The sequence below is a fragment of the Sorex araneus genome, chromosome X (genome assembly GCF_027595985.1).
Source record: "Sorex araneus isolate mSorAra2 chromosome X, mSorAra2.pri, whole genome shotgun sequence".
Taxonomy (NCBI): domain Eukaryota; kingdom Metazoa; phylum Chordata; class Mammalia; order Eulipotyphla; family Soricidae; genus Sorex; species Sorex araneus.
Genome location: NC_073313.1, coordinates 163,726,656 through 163,739,949, shown reverse-complemented (window position 1 = coordinate 163,739,949; position 13,294 = coordinate 163,726,656). Strand labels below are relative to the sequence as shown.

The window sequence follows — 13,294 nt, the reverse complement described above, 5'->3', positions numbered from 1 at the left end:
ACTCTCGAGGGGTGCTCAGAGGGGCACGCAGGGCATCCTTGTCTGGGCTCGCCCGGTTGCAGTGGATACTGTACCACGCGTGCATCGCTGCTCCTGCCAATCAGGAGACAGACGCCTTAACCAGGGGACATTCGGTTCCTCAGCGGGAGCTTTTCCAGCTGCTCGAGCCGGCCGTAGCACTCGGGGCGAGCACTAGAGCAGAGTCCAGAGCGAGAGGGGGCTTGAGGAGGGAGTGGGGACCCCCCAACATGAAGGGCAGGAGAGGGGCCCAGGCCTGCCCGGGAGGAGGGCTTCCTGGAGGCGGCGTCAGACATCCGGCTTCATCAGGCCGGCCTCCAGGGGGCGTCCCTGTTTACCGCCGTCCCGAGAGGTTCCAAGTGTGAATATTGACTACTCGGTCGCCGGGCCCTGAGAAGGAATGAAAGGGAATTAGCGGAATAAATAAAATGCTCCGCAGAGGGGAGGCAGGTGGGCTTCATAAACAACCGTCTCCCCTGCCTTCAAAAGCACGCGGTTGGAGCCCCCGGCCTGCGGTTCTGAAAAAGGAGCTCGGGGACAAATGGGGAAACTGAGGCTGGCTCCCCAGGCTAGCCTCAGAGGCTGACATTTTCCCTCTTCTTGGTCCAGCAGGTGCCGAAAGCTTCGAGACTCCCCGAGGCTGGGACACACACGGGGCCAGTGAGGATTAAGGAACCTTCTGGAAAGAGAGCACCAGCAGGGGGCCGCTTCCCTCAAGGTACTCTTTCCAGGCGGGGAGGAGGGCTGCCTGGAGGTGGTGTCAGACATCCATCTTCATCAGGCCGGTGGCCTCTCTCCAGGGGTGTGTGTACAGCCTGCCGGCGTCTCTGTTTACAAATAGAGGGGTTCAGTGGTGGCTGAATTTGGGGGGTTCAGTGGTGGCTGAATTTTGGGGGATTCAGTGGTGACTGAATTTTGGGGGGTTCAGTGGTGACCGAATTTGGGGGGTTCAGTGGTTACTGAATTTGGGGGTTCAGTGGTGACTGAATTTTGGGGGGTTCAGTGGTGACTGAATTTGGGGGTTCAGTGGTGATTGAATTTTGGGGGGTTCAGTGGTGGCTGAATTTGGGGGGTTCAGTGGTGGCTGAATTTGGGGGGTTCAGTGGTGACTGAATTTTGGGGGGTTCAGTGGTGGCTGAATTTGGGGGGTTCAGTGGTGACTGAATCTTGGGGGTTCAGTGGTGGCTGAATGTTTGGGAGGTTCAGTGGTGACTGAATTTGGGGGGTTCAGTGGTGACTGAATCTTGGGGGTTCCGTGGTGGCTGAATTTGGGGGGTTCAGTGGTGACTGAATTTTGGGGGGTTCAGTGGTGACTGAATTTTGGGGGGTTCAGTGGTGACTGAATTTTGGGGAGTTCAGTGGTGACTGAATTTGGGGGGTTCAGTGGTGACTGAATTTTTGGGGGTTCAGTGGTGACTGAATTTGGGGGGTTCAGTGCTGGCTGAATTTGGGGGGTTCAGTGGTGACTGTGTAGACTTGGAGAAATGAGTCGTTTGGTCATCGGAACAGCCCTGGGGCTTTGGGGGAGAGCGGCCGGCCACGAGGGTGAATTTCTCATCAGATATTCCTGAGATGCATCTGGCAGTAAAAGTGGGCTATTGTTCTCGGTCCCCCCCACTCAAGAGGCTAACGTGATCCCCCCAAACCCCACCCCCACCCGCGGTGCCCGCTCTGGGCACGCGTGAATCCGCTCTGAATTATTCACCGAAAGCCCAAACTCTTTAAAAAAAAAAAAATTCCCGGTGTTCCAATGGACCCTAATAAAGGATTATGAAAAAGGATCCATCTCTTTATCCCCATCCATAACTATTTATACGGCAGGGAGGGAAGGCGGTCGCTGGGTTTCTTTTAATTTAAAAGCTTCCCTAATTCCTTTTTCATGCCACATAGATTTGTCTCAAGAATTTCCAGGGTGAAATAATAACCTTAAAAAAAAAAATGGCCCGCCGGGGAACGCTCTCGGCATGCGAGGTGCTGACAGGGCCCCATGAATATCTCGTGTGCCTTAATAATTTTCCCTGACAGTCAGGCTTGAGCTACTTAGGTGGGGACTTCCTCAAACAGGTGCGGTTCTTTCATCATCATCATTATTATTATTATTTATTTTATCTTTTTTTTTTGGCTTTTTGGGTCACACCCAGCGATGCTCAGGGGTTCCTCCTGGCTCTGCACTCAGGAATTACTCTTGGCAGTGCTCAGGGGACCCTATGGGATGCTGGGAATCGAACCCAGGTCGGCCGCGCCGCGTGCAAGGCAAATGCCCTCCCCGCTGTGCTATTGCTCCAGCCCCATCATTATTATTATTGTTGTTGTTGTTGTTGTTGCTGCTATTGTACCAATGACAATATACCCGCTGGCCTTCTCTTTATTTATTTATATGTTACTAGAGTCTGTGGGAGAAATTGATTTCCTTCTGGAAGCTTCTCTGCCATGCCCGTGAACACTGGCACTCGGTTATCTTGCATGAGCCCATCTCGGGATTTGTCTGGAGACAAATCTTGTCTCTCTCCGCATCTTGCAGGTGCATTTGGGGAGACTGAGGCTTCAGGGTGTGGCCACCAGCCCCTCAGGCTGTGAGAAGAACCTCTGAATGTACCTTCTGCCCTGAGATACCGTCCTGGTGCCACTCACGCTTGAGAATGCATCCGTTTCTGGATGCGTCCAGTCCTCCTGATGTTCGGGCTCTAGTTCTCTGCACAAGAGACAATCAGGGAGGTGCTGAGGGCATCTGTCTCCAGGGGAGAAATGTCGCACTGTCGCACTGTCGCACTGTCGTCCTGTTGCTCATCGATTGGCTCGAGCGGGCGCCAGTCACGTCTCCATGGTGAGACTTGTTGTGACTGTGTTTGGCATCTCGAATATGCCACAGGGAGCTTGCCAGGCTCTGCCGTGCGGGCGGGATCCTCTCGGTAGCTTGCCGGGCTCTCGGAGAGGGACGGAGGAATCGAACCCGGGTCGGCCGTGTGCAAGGCAAACGTCCTCCCCGCTGTGCTATCGCTCCACCCTTTTATAAAGCAGTTCACAATATTTGATGGCATATTCGAACACCAATCCCACCAACCTGACACCTTCCCACCAGCACATTTTGGGTGTTTCCATCCCGAACCCCAACCCCTGCCCCAAAGTGGACCCGGAATAATTTATTTTATATCGTTTGTTGTGAATAATCCGCTGAAAGTGCTCCCAAAGAGTTTCCTTTGGAGGGTGTGTGAAGATTGCTGTATTTCATCCAGGGGCTATTAAGCCCTTGTATGAGAGATCACTCACATGTTGTTAAAGGTTGAGCCTTGTATGCTTGCCGGGCTCTCTGAGAGGGGCAGAGGAATCGAACCTGGGTCGGCCGCGTGCAAGGCAAACACCCTATCTGCTGTGCTATCGCTCCAGTCCATATATATGTGTGTGTGTGTGTGTGTGTGTGTGTGTGTGTGTGTGTGTGTGTGTGTATGTGTATCAGGCTGGAGCAATAGCACAGCGGTTGGGCATTCGCCTTTCATGGGGCCAACCTAGTTCAATTCCTCCGCCCCTCTCAGAGAGCCCAGCAAGCTACCAAGAGTATCCCGCCCGCACGGCAGAGCCTGGCAAGCTCCCCGTGTGTATTGGATATGCCAAACACAGTAACAATAAGTCTCTCAATGAGAGACATTACTGGTGCCCGCTCGAACAAATCGATGAGCAACGGGATGACAGTGACATATATATATATATATATGTATGTATATACACACACACACACACACACACACACACACACATATATATCACTTGTCTTCCCGTTGATCTTCAGTTTGCTCGAGCGGGTGCCAAGTAACGTCTCCATTCATCCCGGTCGCGTGCTACTGTCGCCCAATGGCATCTGCTCGCTCCAGGAACACAAAGAGCATCAAAGTGTTTATTCAGGGTCTTGACGAAGAAGTCTGACCATCTATTAGTGGGCGACCATGCAGTCTTTGGACGCCCCGTGGAATCCAGTCAGTCACAGCTCTAGTCCAGCGGTCATCTCTGAATCACATTACATGTCCGGCCCTTCTGATTTTTGACGCCTTGGCAAATGAGACAGACATATATTTATTTGCCATATATATGTATCTGTAAAAAATATATTTCTTCTCTAAGATTGGTTGCCTCCTACTTTGAAGCCCAGCACATGTGGTGCAGTACTCTTGGAGTCTGGGTGGTGTGAGGTATGGGATGTCCAGGAGTAGGTTCCCTCGGGGTGGGCCTGGGTCCGAGCGTGTGGAAAGCAGCCGTGAGCCTGGCGGAGATCGAGTTCTGGCGGCCTTCAGCTGCCGGGGCTGGTCCCTTGGGGCGGGGGTTATTGTTGTTCTCTCAGGACCACGTTTGACAGTGCTCAGGAGTCCCTCCAGGCCCTGCGCTCAGGGTTCACTCCTGGCGGTGCTCAGGGGACCCTGGGGGATGTTGAATATTGAGCCCAGGTCCGCCCGACTCACTGTTCGATCTCTTTGGCCTCCAGAGGTGCTCTGTGGTTGAAATCTTTTTAAAAAACATAATCTTTGAATTTTTTATTGAATCACCGTGAGATACAGTTACAAGGTTGTTCGTGGTTGGGTTTCTGTCATGCAGGGTTCCAACACCCGTCCCTCCACCAGGGCACATTGCCCAGCACCAGGGTCCCCTGTCTCCCCCTATCACCCCTCCCCCAATCACCCCTCCCCCAATCACCCCTCCTTCAGTCTGGCACTATGGCAGGTGCTTTTGTTCTCTCTCCCCCTCTCCCTCTCTCTCTCTCCTTCCCTCCCTCCTCTCCTCTCCTGTTTCTCTATTCTCTCTTCTCTCTTCCTCTCTCTCCCTCTCTTTTCCTCTCTCCCTCCCTCTCTCTCTCCCTCTCTCTCTCCATCTCTCTCTCCCTCTCTCTCCATCTCTCCCTCTCTCTCCTCCTCTCTCCCTCTTCTTCTCTCTCTCCCTCTCCCCCTCCCTCCCTCTCCCTCTCTCTCCTCTCTCCATCTCTCCCTCTCTCTCCCTCTCTCTTTCTCCCTGTCTCCCTCTTTTCCTCTCTCTCCCTCTCTTCCTCTCTCTCCCTCTCTCTCTTTCTCCCTGTCTCCCTCTTTTCCTCTCTCTCCCTCTCTCTCTTCCTCTCTCTTTCTCCCTGTCTACCTATCTCTCCCTCTCTCTCCCTCTCTCTTTCTCCCTGTCTCCCTCTTTTCCTCTCTCTCTCCCTCCCTCTCTCTCTCCCTCTCTTCCTCTCTCTCTTTCTCCCTGTCTACCTATCTCTCCCTCCCTCTTTCCCCCTCTTTCCATCTCTCCCTCTCCCTCCTTCTCTCTCCCTTCCTCTCTCTCCCCCTCTCCCCTCTCTCCCTCTCTCTCCTTGTCTCCCTCTCTTACTCTCTCCCTCCCTCTCTCTCTCTCTCTCTCTCCCTCTCTCTCTCTACCCCCTCCCTCTCCCTCCCTTTCCCCTACTCCCCAACAAAACACAATCAGGAAGCTGCATCTCTGCACAAGCCCCCAGACCTTTAGAGATGGGGCTATTCTGACGTCCCCCAAACCCAGTCTCAAGCCGCCTACGAGCCCGCGGGAGGGGAGACAAGGATGCTCTGATGGTGCTAGAGCAGCTGCTCCTGCATCACGGTCCCGGGGGGGTCCTGGGCCGTCATCACGTCTGCGCCTTCCCCTCTCTCAGCCACACCTCGTGCCCGGAGTGAGCGACAATTCAGTGATCAAAGATGGAACCTATTGATTAAATCTTTAGTTTTCTCTTTGGGTCCCACCCGGCGATGCTCAGGGCTGACTCCTGGCTCTGCACTCAGGAATCACTCCTGGCAGTGCTCGGGGGACCCTAGGGGATGCCGGGGATCGAACCCGGGTTGGCCGCGTGCAAGGCCAACGCCCTCCCCGCTGTGCTATTGTGCCATCCCTTGATTAAAGCTCAAGGCCAGCCCTTGGCACACTAATGGCCTCTCCCCTAAGTCACCCAGGGTCACGGGCATCACAGGGGCCTGAATTGACCCGAGATTATTCTAATAGCACCCCTCCCCCACCGCCCTCAGGATTTAAACAGAGCCGCTGGGTGCTGGATGGTAGAAGGGAATGAGCACTGCCCAGCGGGGCGGGTAACAGCACCCCTCTCTCCGCGGGCTTCCTCGACCCCACCCCACGCCCACGCAGTTGCAAGCAGCTTATTTATTTTATTTTATTTATTTTACTTTTTAATTTTCGGTCTTTTTTTTTAAGTTATTATTAGTGGGCTGGAGCGGTAGCACAGCTGGGAGGGCGTTGGCCTTGCACGCGGCCGACCCGGGTTCGATTCCTCCGCCCCTCTCGGAGAGCCCGGCCAGCTACCGAGAGGATCCTGCCCGCAAGGCAGAGCCTGGCAAGCTCCCCGTGGCGTCTTCGAGATGCCAAACACAGTCACAACAAGTCTCACCATGGAGACGTGACTGGCGCCCGCTCGAGCAAATCGATGAGCAACAGGACGACAGTGATACAGTGACAGTGAATCACCATGGGGAACAGTTACAAACTTGCAAGTTTTTGTGTTTGTGTTTTAGTCATAGAATGATCAAGTGCCCATCCCCCCACCAGTGCCCATTCTCCACCACCAATGGTCCCAGCATCCCTCCCACCCCCCCACCCCGTCCCCCCCACCCCACCCCACCTCTGTGGCAGGGCATTCCCTTCTGCTCTCTCTCTCCTTTTGGGTGTTGTGGTTTGCAGTAGAGGTACTGAGTGGCCATCGTGTTCAGTCTATAGTCTACTCTCAGCCCGCATCTCCCATCCCGAGTGGGCCCTCCTAGCACCCTGTACTTGGTGGTCCCTCCTCTGTCTGAGCTGCCTTTTCCCCCAGCATGGGAGGCCGGCTTCTAAGTCATGGAGTAATCCTCCTGGTCCTTATCTCTACTGTTCTTGGGTGTTAGTCTCCCATTCTGTTACTTTATATTCCACAGCTGAGTGCGATCTCTCTGTGTCTGTCCCTCTCTCTCTGACTCATTTCACTCAACATGATCCTCTCCATGTCGATCCACTTATATGCAAATTTCATGACTCTGTCTTTTCTACCAGCTCAAGCCGCTTATTTTTTTTAATTAATTTATTTATTTTTAATTAGTGAATCACCGTGAGGACACATTTACAGATTTATACACTTTTGTGCTTATGCTTCCCTCATACAAAGTTCGGGAACCCATCCCTTCACCAGTGCCCATTCTCCACCACCAGTAAACCCAGCATCCCTCCCACCCTCCCCGGTCCCATCTCCCCCCACCCCGCCCTGCCACTGTGGCAGGGCATTCCCTTCTGTTCTCTCTCTCTAATTAGCTGTTGTGGTTTGCAATAAAGGTGTTGAGTGGCCACTGTGCTCAGTCTCTAGCCCTCATTCAGCCCGCAACTCCCTTCCCCCACATGGCCTTCGACTACATTATAGTTGGTGATCCCTTCTCTGAGTTGCCCTTTCCCCAGAATGTGAAAGATGATGGGAGGCATCACCCTCCCCAACCTCAAGCCGCTTATTTTAAACGCTGATTACACGAGCCCTTAATAATATTAGAATTGAAATGCGCCCAGATAGGCTTTTAGCTTGGCGCCAGATTGAGATGGATGGGGCGTTGGGGAGCCAGCTCCCAGCCCCTCGTCTCTGCCCGGCGGACAGGTTTGGAAGATCCTTCATCGTCGCCCCCGTCCCTGTGCTCACCTGTGACCTGAAACTGGGTTTTGGGGGCTTCAGAATGGCCCCCCTGTCTCTAGATTTGAGGCTCGTGAGGAGATGAGGCTTCCTGGTCATGCATGTTGTTCGTATGTGTGTGAGAGAGATTGTATGTGTGTGAGAGAGTATGTGTTTGTGTGTGTGAGAGAGAATGTGTGTGAGAGTGTGTGTCAAAGTGTGTGAGAGTGTTGTGTGTGAGAGAATGTTTTTGTATGTGTGAGAGTGTGTGTTTGTGTGTTTGAGAGTGTGTCTGTGTGTCTGTGTGTTTGTGTGTGTTTGAGAGAGTGTATATGTGTGTTTGTGTGTGAGAGAGACTGTGTTTGAGAGAATGTGTTTCTATGTGTGAGAGAGTGTGTTTGTGTGTGAGTGTGTGTGTATTTGAGAGGGTATGTATGTGTGTTTGTGTGTGAGAGATGTGTGTGTTTGTGTGTGTTTGAGAGAGTGTTGTGAGAGAGTTGTCTGTGAGAGAGTGTGCGTGTGAGAGTGTGTATGAGAGTGTGTGTGAGTATATAAGAGTGTGTTTAGATAGTATGTATGTGTGTTTGTGTGTATGAGAGTGTGTGAGAGAGTATATGTGTGTGAGAGAGTGTGTGTGAGGGAGTGTGTCTGAGAGAATGTGTGTGTTTGTGTGAGAGAGAATGTGTTTGCGTGTGAGAGACTGTGCGTGCGTGTGTGTGTGTGACAGTGTGTTTGAGAAAGTGTGTATGTGTGTTTGTGTGTGAGACTGTGTGTGAGTTTGTGTTTGTGTGTGTGAGAATGTATGTGTACTTGTGTGTGAGAGTGTATGTGTGTGAGAGAGTTGTGTGTGTTTGTGTGTGTGTGTGTGTGTGTGTGAGAGAGAGAGAGAGGAAGGGAGGGAGAGAGAGATCTCTCCAACCCAAGCAATAAGCTTATTGTCTTGAGGCTGGGTAACAGATTTCTCAAAGGATGTGTGTTGTCGAGAGATGACTTGAATTTCTAGGTGGCAGACATTCCTTAAGACTCATTCTTCAGGGGGCGTCTTTGTGAGATTCTCCGTTGCATATCCTGGGGTCCATTTTGGGTGGAAACCCTTTCCCAGTACAAATCAAAAATATATAATCATGGCTGCTTTTTGATAGACTATCTGTTAAGTTTCTTTTTTTAAAAAAAAAATGTCATTTAATGACAGAGGTTGGAGTAGAAAAGCAACGGTGGGTCTGCATGGAGGAAAAATTATTCTCCTCAGTAAATCAACACAGGCTTGTTGTGTGAGTGTGTGTGTGTGTGAGAGAGAGAGTGTGTGTGAGTGTGAGAGTGTTTGTGTGAGAGAGAATGTGTGTTTGTGTGTGTGAGAGAGTGTGTGTGAGTGTGTATGAGATACTGTCAGAGAGTGTGTGAGAGAGTGTGTGTGACTATGAGTGAGAGTGTTTGTGTGTGTGAGAGAATGTGTGTATTTGTGTGTGAGAGAGTGTGTGTGTGTGAGCGCATGTGAGAGACTGTGTGAGAGTGTGTGTGTTGAGTGTGAGAGAGAGTGTGTGTGTTTACAGAAGGCCCTGCCATCTCTTTCCTCAGGATCGGGTGCCGCGTGAATGGAATCACATGTGTGACGCAGCCCCCTTCAGTGGGGAGTGTTGAGTGACAAAGTGAGTGTGTGTGTGTGTGTGTGTGTGTGTGTGCGCGCGCGCGCGCTGAGGAACAGGGGTATTGAGGGTTATAGGGATGCATGATTCTTCGACTTCAAGCGTGAGACTTTGAGCAATGACTCTGTCACGCAGTGGAGACCGTGAGAATTTGGATGCCCGGGTGACCTACCCGATGCTTTTATGGCTTAGTATTTCAGGTCCCGCCCGGTGATGCTCAGGGCTGACTCCTGGCTCTGCACTCAGGAATCACTCCTGGCGGTGCTTCGGGTTGGACCCTAGGGGATGCCGGGAATCGAACCCAGGTCGGCTGCGTGCAAGGTGCAAGGCGAACACACTCCCTGCTGTGCTGTGGCTCCGGCCCCCAGGTGCCTTTGGGAAAGAGTGTTCCAGAAGCAGCAGTCTGAGGGTGAGGTGGGCAAGGACTCTGGGGGAGGAGAGACGGAGCTCCTCGACCCCCGACTCATCCCAGTTCCCGTAACGCCCACTTCTGAGGTACTTTTCTCTCCGGGTTTGTTCCGCGCGCGTCCTTGCATGCAGTGGCCGTATTTGCCTTATCAGATTGTAGTTGTTGTGCATCTCCCCCTCCCCTTCCCATCCCCACCCCGCCTGGAATTACATGCCTCGTTCCTCATAACGGGCTGCAGAAGAGATTATTTTAGCAGCATTGAATCTTCCAGAAGCTTCAAGGCATGAATAATTGAGGAGTCAGCCATGTAGAATGCCCCCATTTACATAATTGTGTAAACAAGCTGATAACAATTTTTTCTCTCCCCGATTATTTGTGTTATTACCCCAGAATATCCCGCTGTTTGCCGTTTCCGTTCTTCGGGAGTTTCAGGGAAAACAGTATACAAGGCGTGTTCTCGTGCTCTCGGACATACATACACACACACACTCTCTCTCTCTCTCTCTCTCTCTCTCTCTCTCTCTCTCTCTCTAGTAGTAGTAGTAGGAGTAGAAGCGTTTCTGACTTCCTCAGGCAAGGGAAGTGGATTGAAAGGCAGAGATGGAGTCAGAAAGCACAAGTATGAAGAGAGAGATAAAGACTGTCGGGGACAGTCACGGCACTCGGGGGACCCCCAGGCGGACCCCCTGAAGGTCGGTGAGCAGAGACAGATTAATTAAGCTCAGTCCTTCCCGAAACGTCTTTCTGACACTGATGAGCACTGAGCACTGAGCATCCGACAGGCCCGGCGTTGTGCGGAAGCACCCATCACGTTTCTGACATCCAAGCAGGTCTAAAGAATCCAGAGTCGCCCGAGCCCCCCCCAACCCCACCACCCCCAAAGGACCGTGTCCGCAGATGGCTGACAGACGCCTTGCAAAGAGCGAGCCGGGTCTGGCATTGTGCGTCGGAGTCTGTCCGGGTGGACGCGGCCCCGAGCTGTCTTGGCCGTCACAGCAGAGCGTTTTGTCGCTCCTGCATTTGCCTGCCTTGCGGTCCGGGGCCAAACCGAAGGAACTGCACTGGCCCCGGTCAGCGCTGGACCATCTCGTGTTGCCCGACTGACTGGTCGCTCTCAGACACAGCCCCCAGCTCTGTGGGACCCGGAGCCAGAAGTCTCCTGAGGCGCTAGAGCAGGGACACCTGCATCTTGGGCCACAGAGTGGCAGGGGAGGGACGGGTGGGACGGTCAGGGATGAAGAAGGAAACCGAGAATCCCTGGGAGCAAGGCCACGGGGAGGAATTTTGAGGTGTCAGGTCTAACAGGCTGGACCAAGGGCCACTCAGAAGACCCTGTCGTGCCTCCTCCTCTCAAGAATCTCAGGCCTGGGGCTGGAGCGACAGCACAGTGGGGAGGGCGTTGGCCTTGCACGTGGCCGACCCGGGTTCGATCCCCAGCATCCCATAGGGTCCCCTGAGCACCGCCAGGAGTAATCCCTGAGTGCAGAGCCGGGAGGAACCCCTGAGCATCGCCGGGTGGGACCCAAAGAGCAAAAAGAAAAAAAAAAAAAGGAAAAGAAAATACAGCGGGGAGGGCGTTTGTCTTGCACGCAGCCGACCCGGGTTCGATTCCCAGCATCCCACAGGGTCCCCCGAGCCCTGCCAGGCATGATCCCTGAGTGCAGAGCCGGGAGTCAGCCCCTCCCCCCAAAAAAACACACACAAAAACTTGAGCTTTCATCAAAGCAGCCATTAAAGACAAACCAGGTGTCCGAGAGTGACAACGGGGGAGAGTGTCCAGTGTCCAGTTGCCGTGGCCAGCCTGGCTGAGCGCCACTGCTGAGACCCAGCCGGGGAGGGGGGTGACCAGGGAGAGCTGGGAGCAGGGGTCCCGAGGTCGTGCTGAGCCAGGAAGCCAGGAGCAATCCTGAGAGACGGGAGGCCCGAGAACGGGAACCGCCAGAGGCTGCCAGATGGGGCTTGGATCATGGGGTCCCGCTGCTTCTGGGGGTCCTCCCCAGTGCCCCCAACAGGGCACAGGTTGCCTTGGCTCCGGGGCCGACAGCTTGGAGGGAGGAAATATTTGCAGGGTCCCAGAAGATGCAGCCGCGTCTTTGGGCCGAAGCCCAGGACGAAAGGCGGCCCACTTCCGGTTTTGCTGTGACAACTGCAGCCCCCGCCCTCCCCACCCCTGCATGCCAGCGACCCCCCAGAACTTCACACGCGGGGACATGTCAGCTGAAAGGTCCCGGAGAGACCCCCTCCCCCGCCCCGGCGAGGTGGGTCCAATCCGGATTGCTTCTTTTTCTTCCTTCCTTCCTTCCTTCCTTCCTTCCTTCCTTCCTTCCTTCCTTCCTTCCTTCCTTCCTTCCTTCCTTCCTTTCTTTCTTTCTTTCTTTCTTTCTTCTTTCCTTCTTTCTTTCCTTCCTTCTTTCCTTCCTTCTTTCCTTCCTTCTTTCTTTCCTTCTTTCCTTCCTTCTTTCTTTCCTTCTTTCTTTCCTTCCTTCTTTCCTTCTTCTTTCCTTCCTTCTTTCCTTCTTCTTTCCTTCTTTCCTTCTTTCTTTCCTTCTTTCCTTCCTTCTTCTTTCCTTCTTTCCTTCTTTCTTTCCTTCTTTCCTTCCTTCTTTCCTTCTTTCCTTCCTTCTTTCCTTCTTTCTTTCCTTCTTTCTTTCCTTCTTCTTTCCTTCTTTCCTTCTTTCTTTCCTTCTTTCTTTCCTTCCTTCTTTCTTTCCTTCTTTCCTTCCTTCTTTCTTTCCTTCTTTCTTTCCTTCTTTCTTTCCTTCTTTCCTTCTTTCTTTCCTTCTTTCCTTCTTTCTTTCCTTCTTTCCTTCCTTCTTTCTTTCCTTCTTTCTTTCTTTCCTTCTTTCCTTCCTTCTTTCCTTCCTTCTTTCCTTCTTTCTTTCCTTCTTTCCTTCTTTCCTTCCTTCTTTCTTTCCTTCTTTCCTTCTTTCCTTCCTTCTTTCTTTCCTTCTTTCCTTCTTTCTTTCCTTCCTTCTTTCTTTCCTTCTTTCTTTCCTTCTTTCTTTCTTTATTTCCTTCCCTCTTTCCTTCTTTCCTTCCTTCTTTCCTTCCTTCTTTCTTTCCTTCTTTCCTTCCTTCTTTCTTTCCTTCTTTCCTTCCTTCTTTCTTTCCTTCTTTCTTTCTTTCTTTCTTTCTTGCTTTTTGGGTCCCACCCGGCGATGCTCAGGACTGACTCCTGGCTCTGCACTCAGGAATTACTCCTGGCGGTGCTCAGGGGACCCTATGGGATGCTGGGGATCGAACCCAGGTTGGCGGCGTGCAAGGCAAACGCCCTCCCCGCTATGCTATCGCTCCAGCCCCGGGATTGTTTCTTAAACTGCATCCAGTGCTCCTTGAGGTCTTTCGACCTGGGGAAGGACAGCCCCGCCCGCGTTCCGGTTCCAGGCAGGGAAAGGTGCTTCTCCTCGGGAGCGCCCGGGTGTGAGAGCCGTTTCTCCCTGCCTGAGTCTCTTCTGAAAGGCAGGTGTCCCCCGAGAGACCCTCTTAGCCACCTCAGGATGCTAATTGTTTTCATTAGATCATTTTCTGATGGAAGGAAGGCCTCGGGCAGGGAAGGATGCAGGCAGAGGCGAGGTGGGGAGATGGCGGGAGGGGAGAGAGGGGGGAGGCATT

The 13,294-nt window shown here is 52.7% G+C and overlaps 1 protein-coding gene across 4 annotated transcripts in view; it reads left to right on the top strand.

Moving 5' to 3' along the window:
* TNR (tenascin R) overlaps positions 1-13,294 on the top strand; it is a 265,395-nt gene that overhangs the window by 146,722 nt on the left and 105,379 nt on the right. For 2 of the 4 annotated variants that reach the window (XM_055120163.1, XM_055120165.1), the window contains exon 2: positions 628-736. The exons of 1 other annotated variant lie outside the window; for it this stretch is intronic. The gene's annotated coding sequence lies outside the window, so the exon portion shown is untranslated. The remainder of the gene's footprint in view (positions 1-627; positions 737-13,294) is intronic. One more of the 4 variants, XM_055120162.1, reaches the window with a different exon arrangement.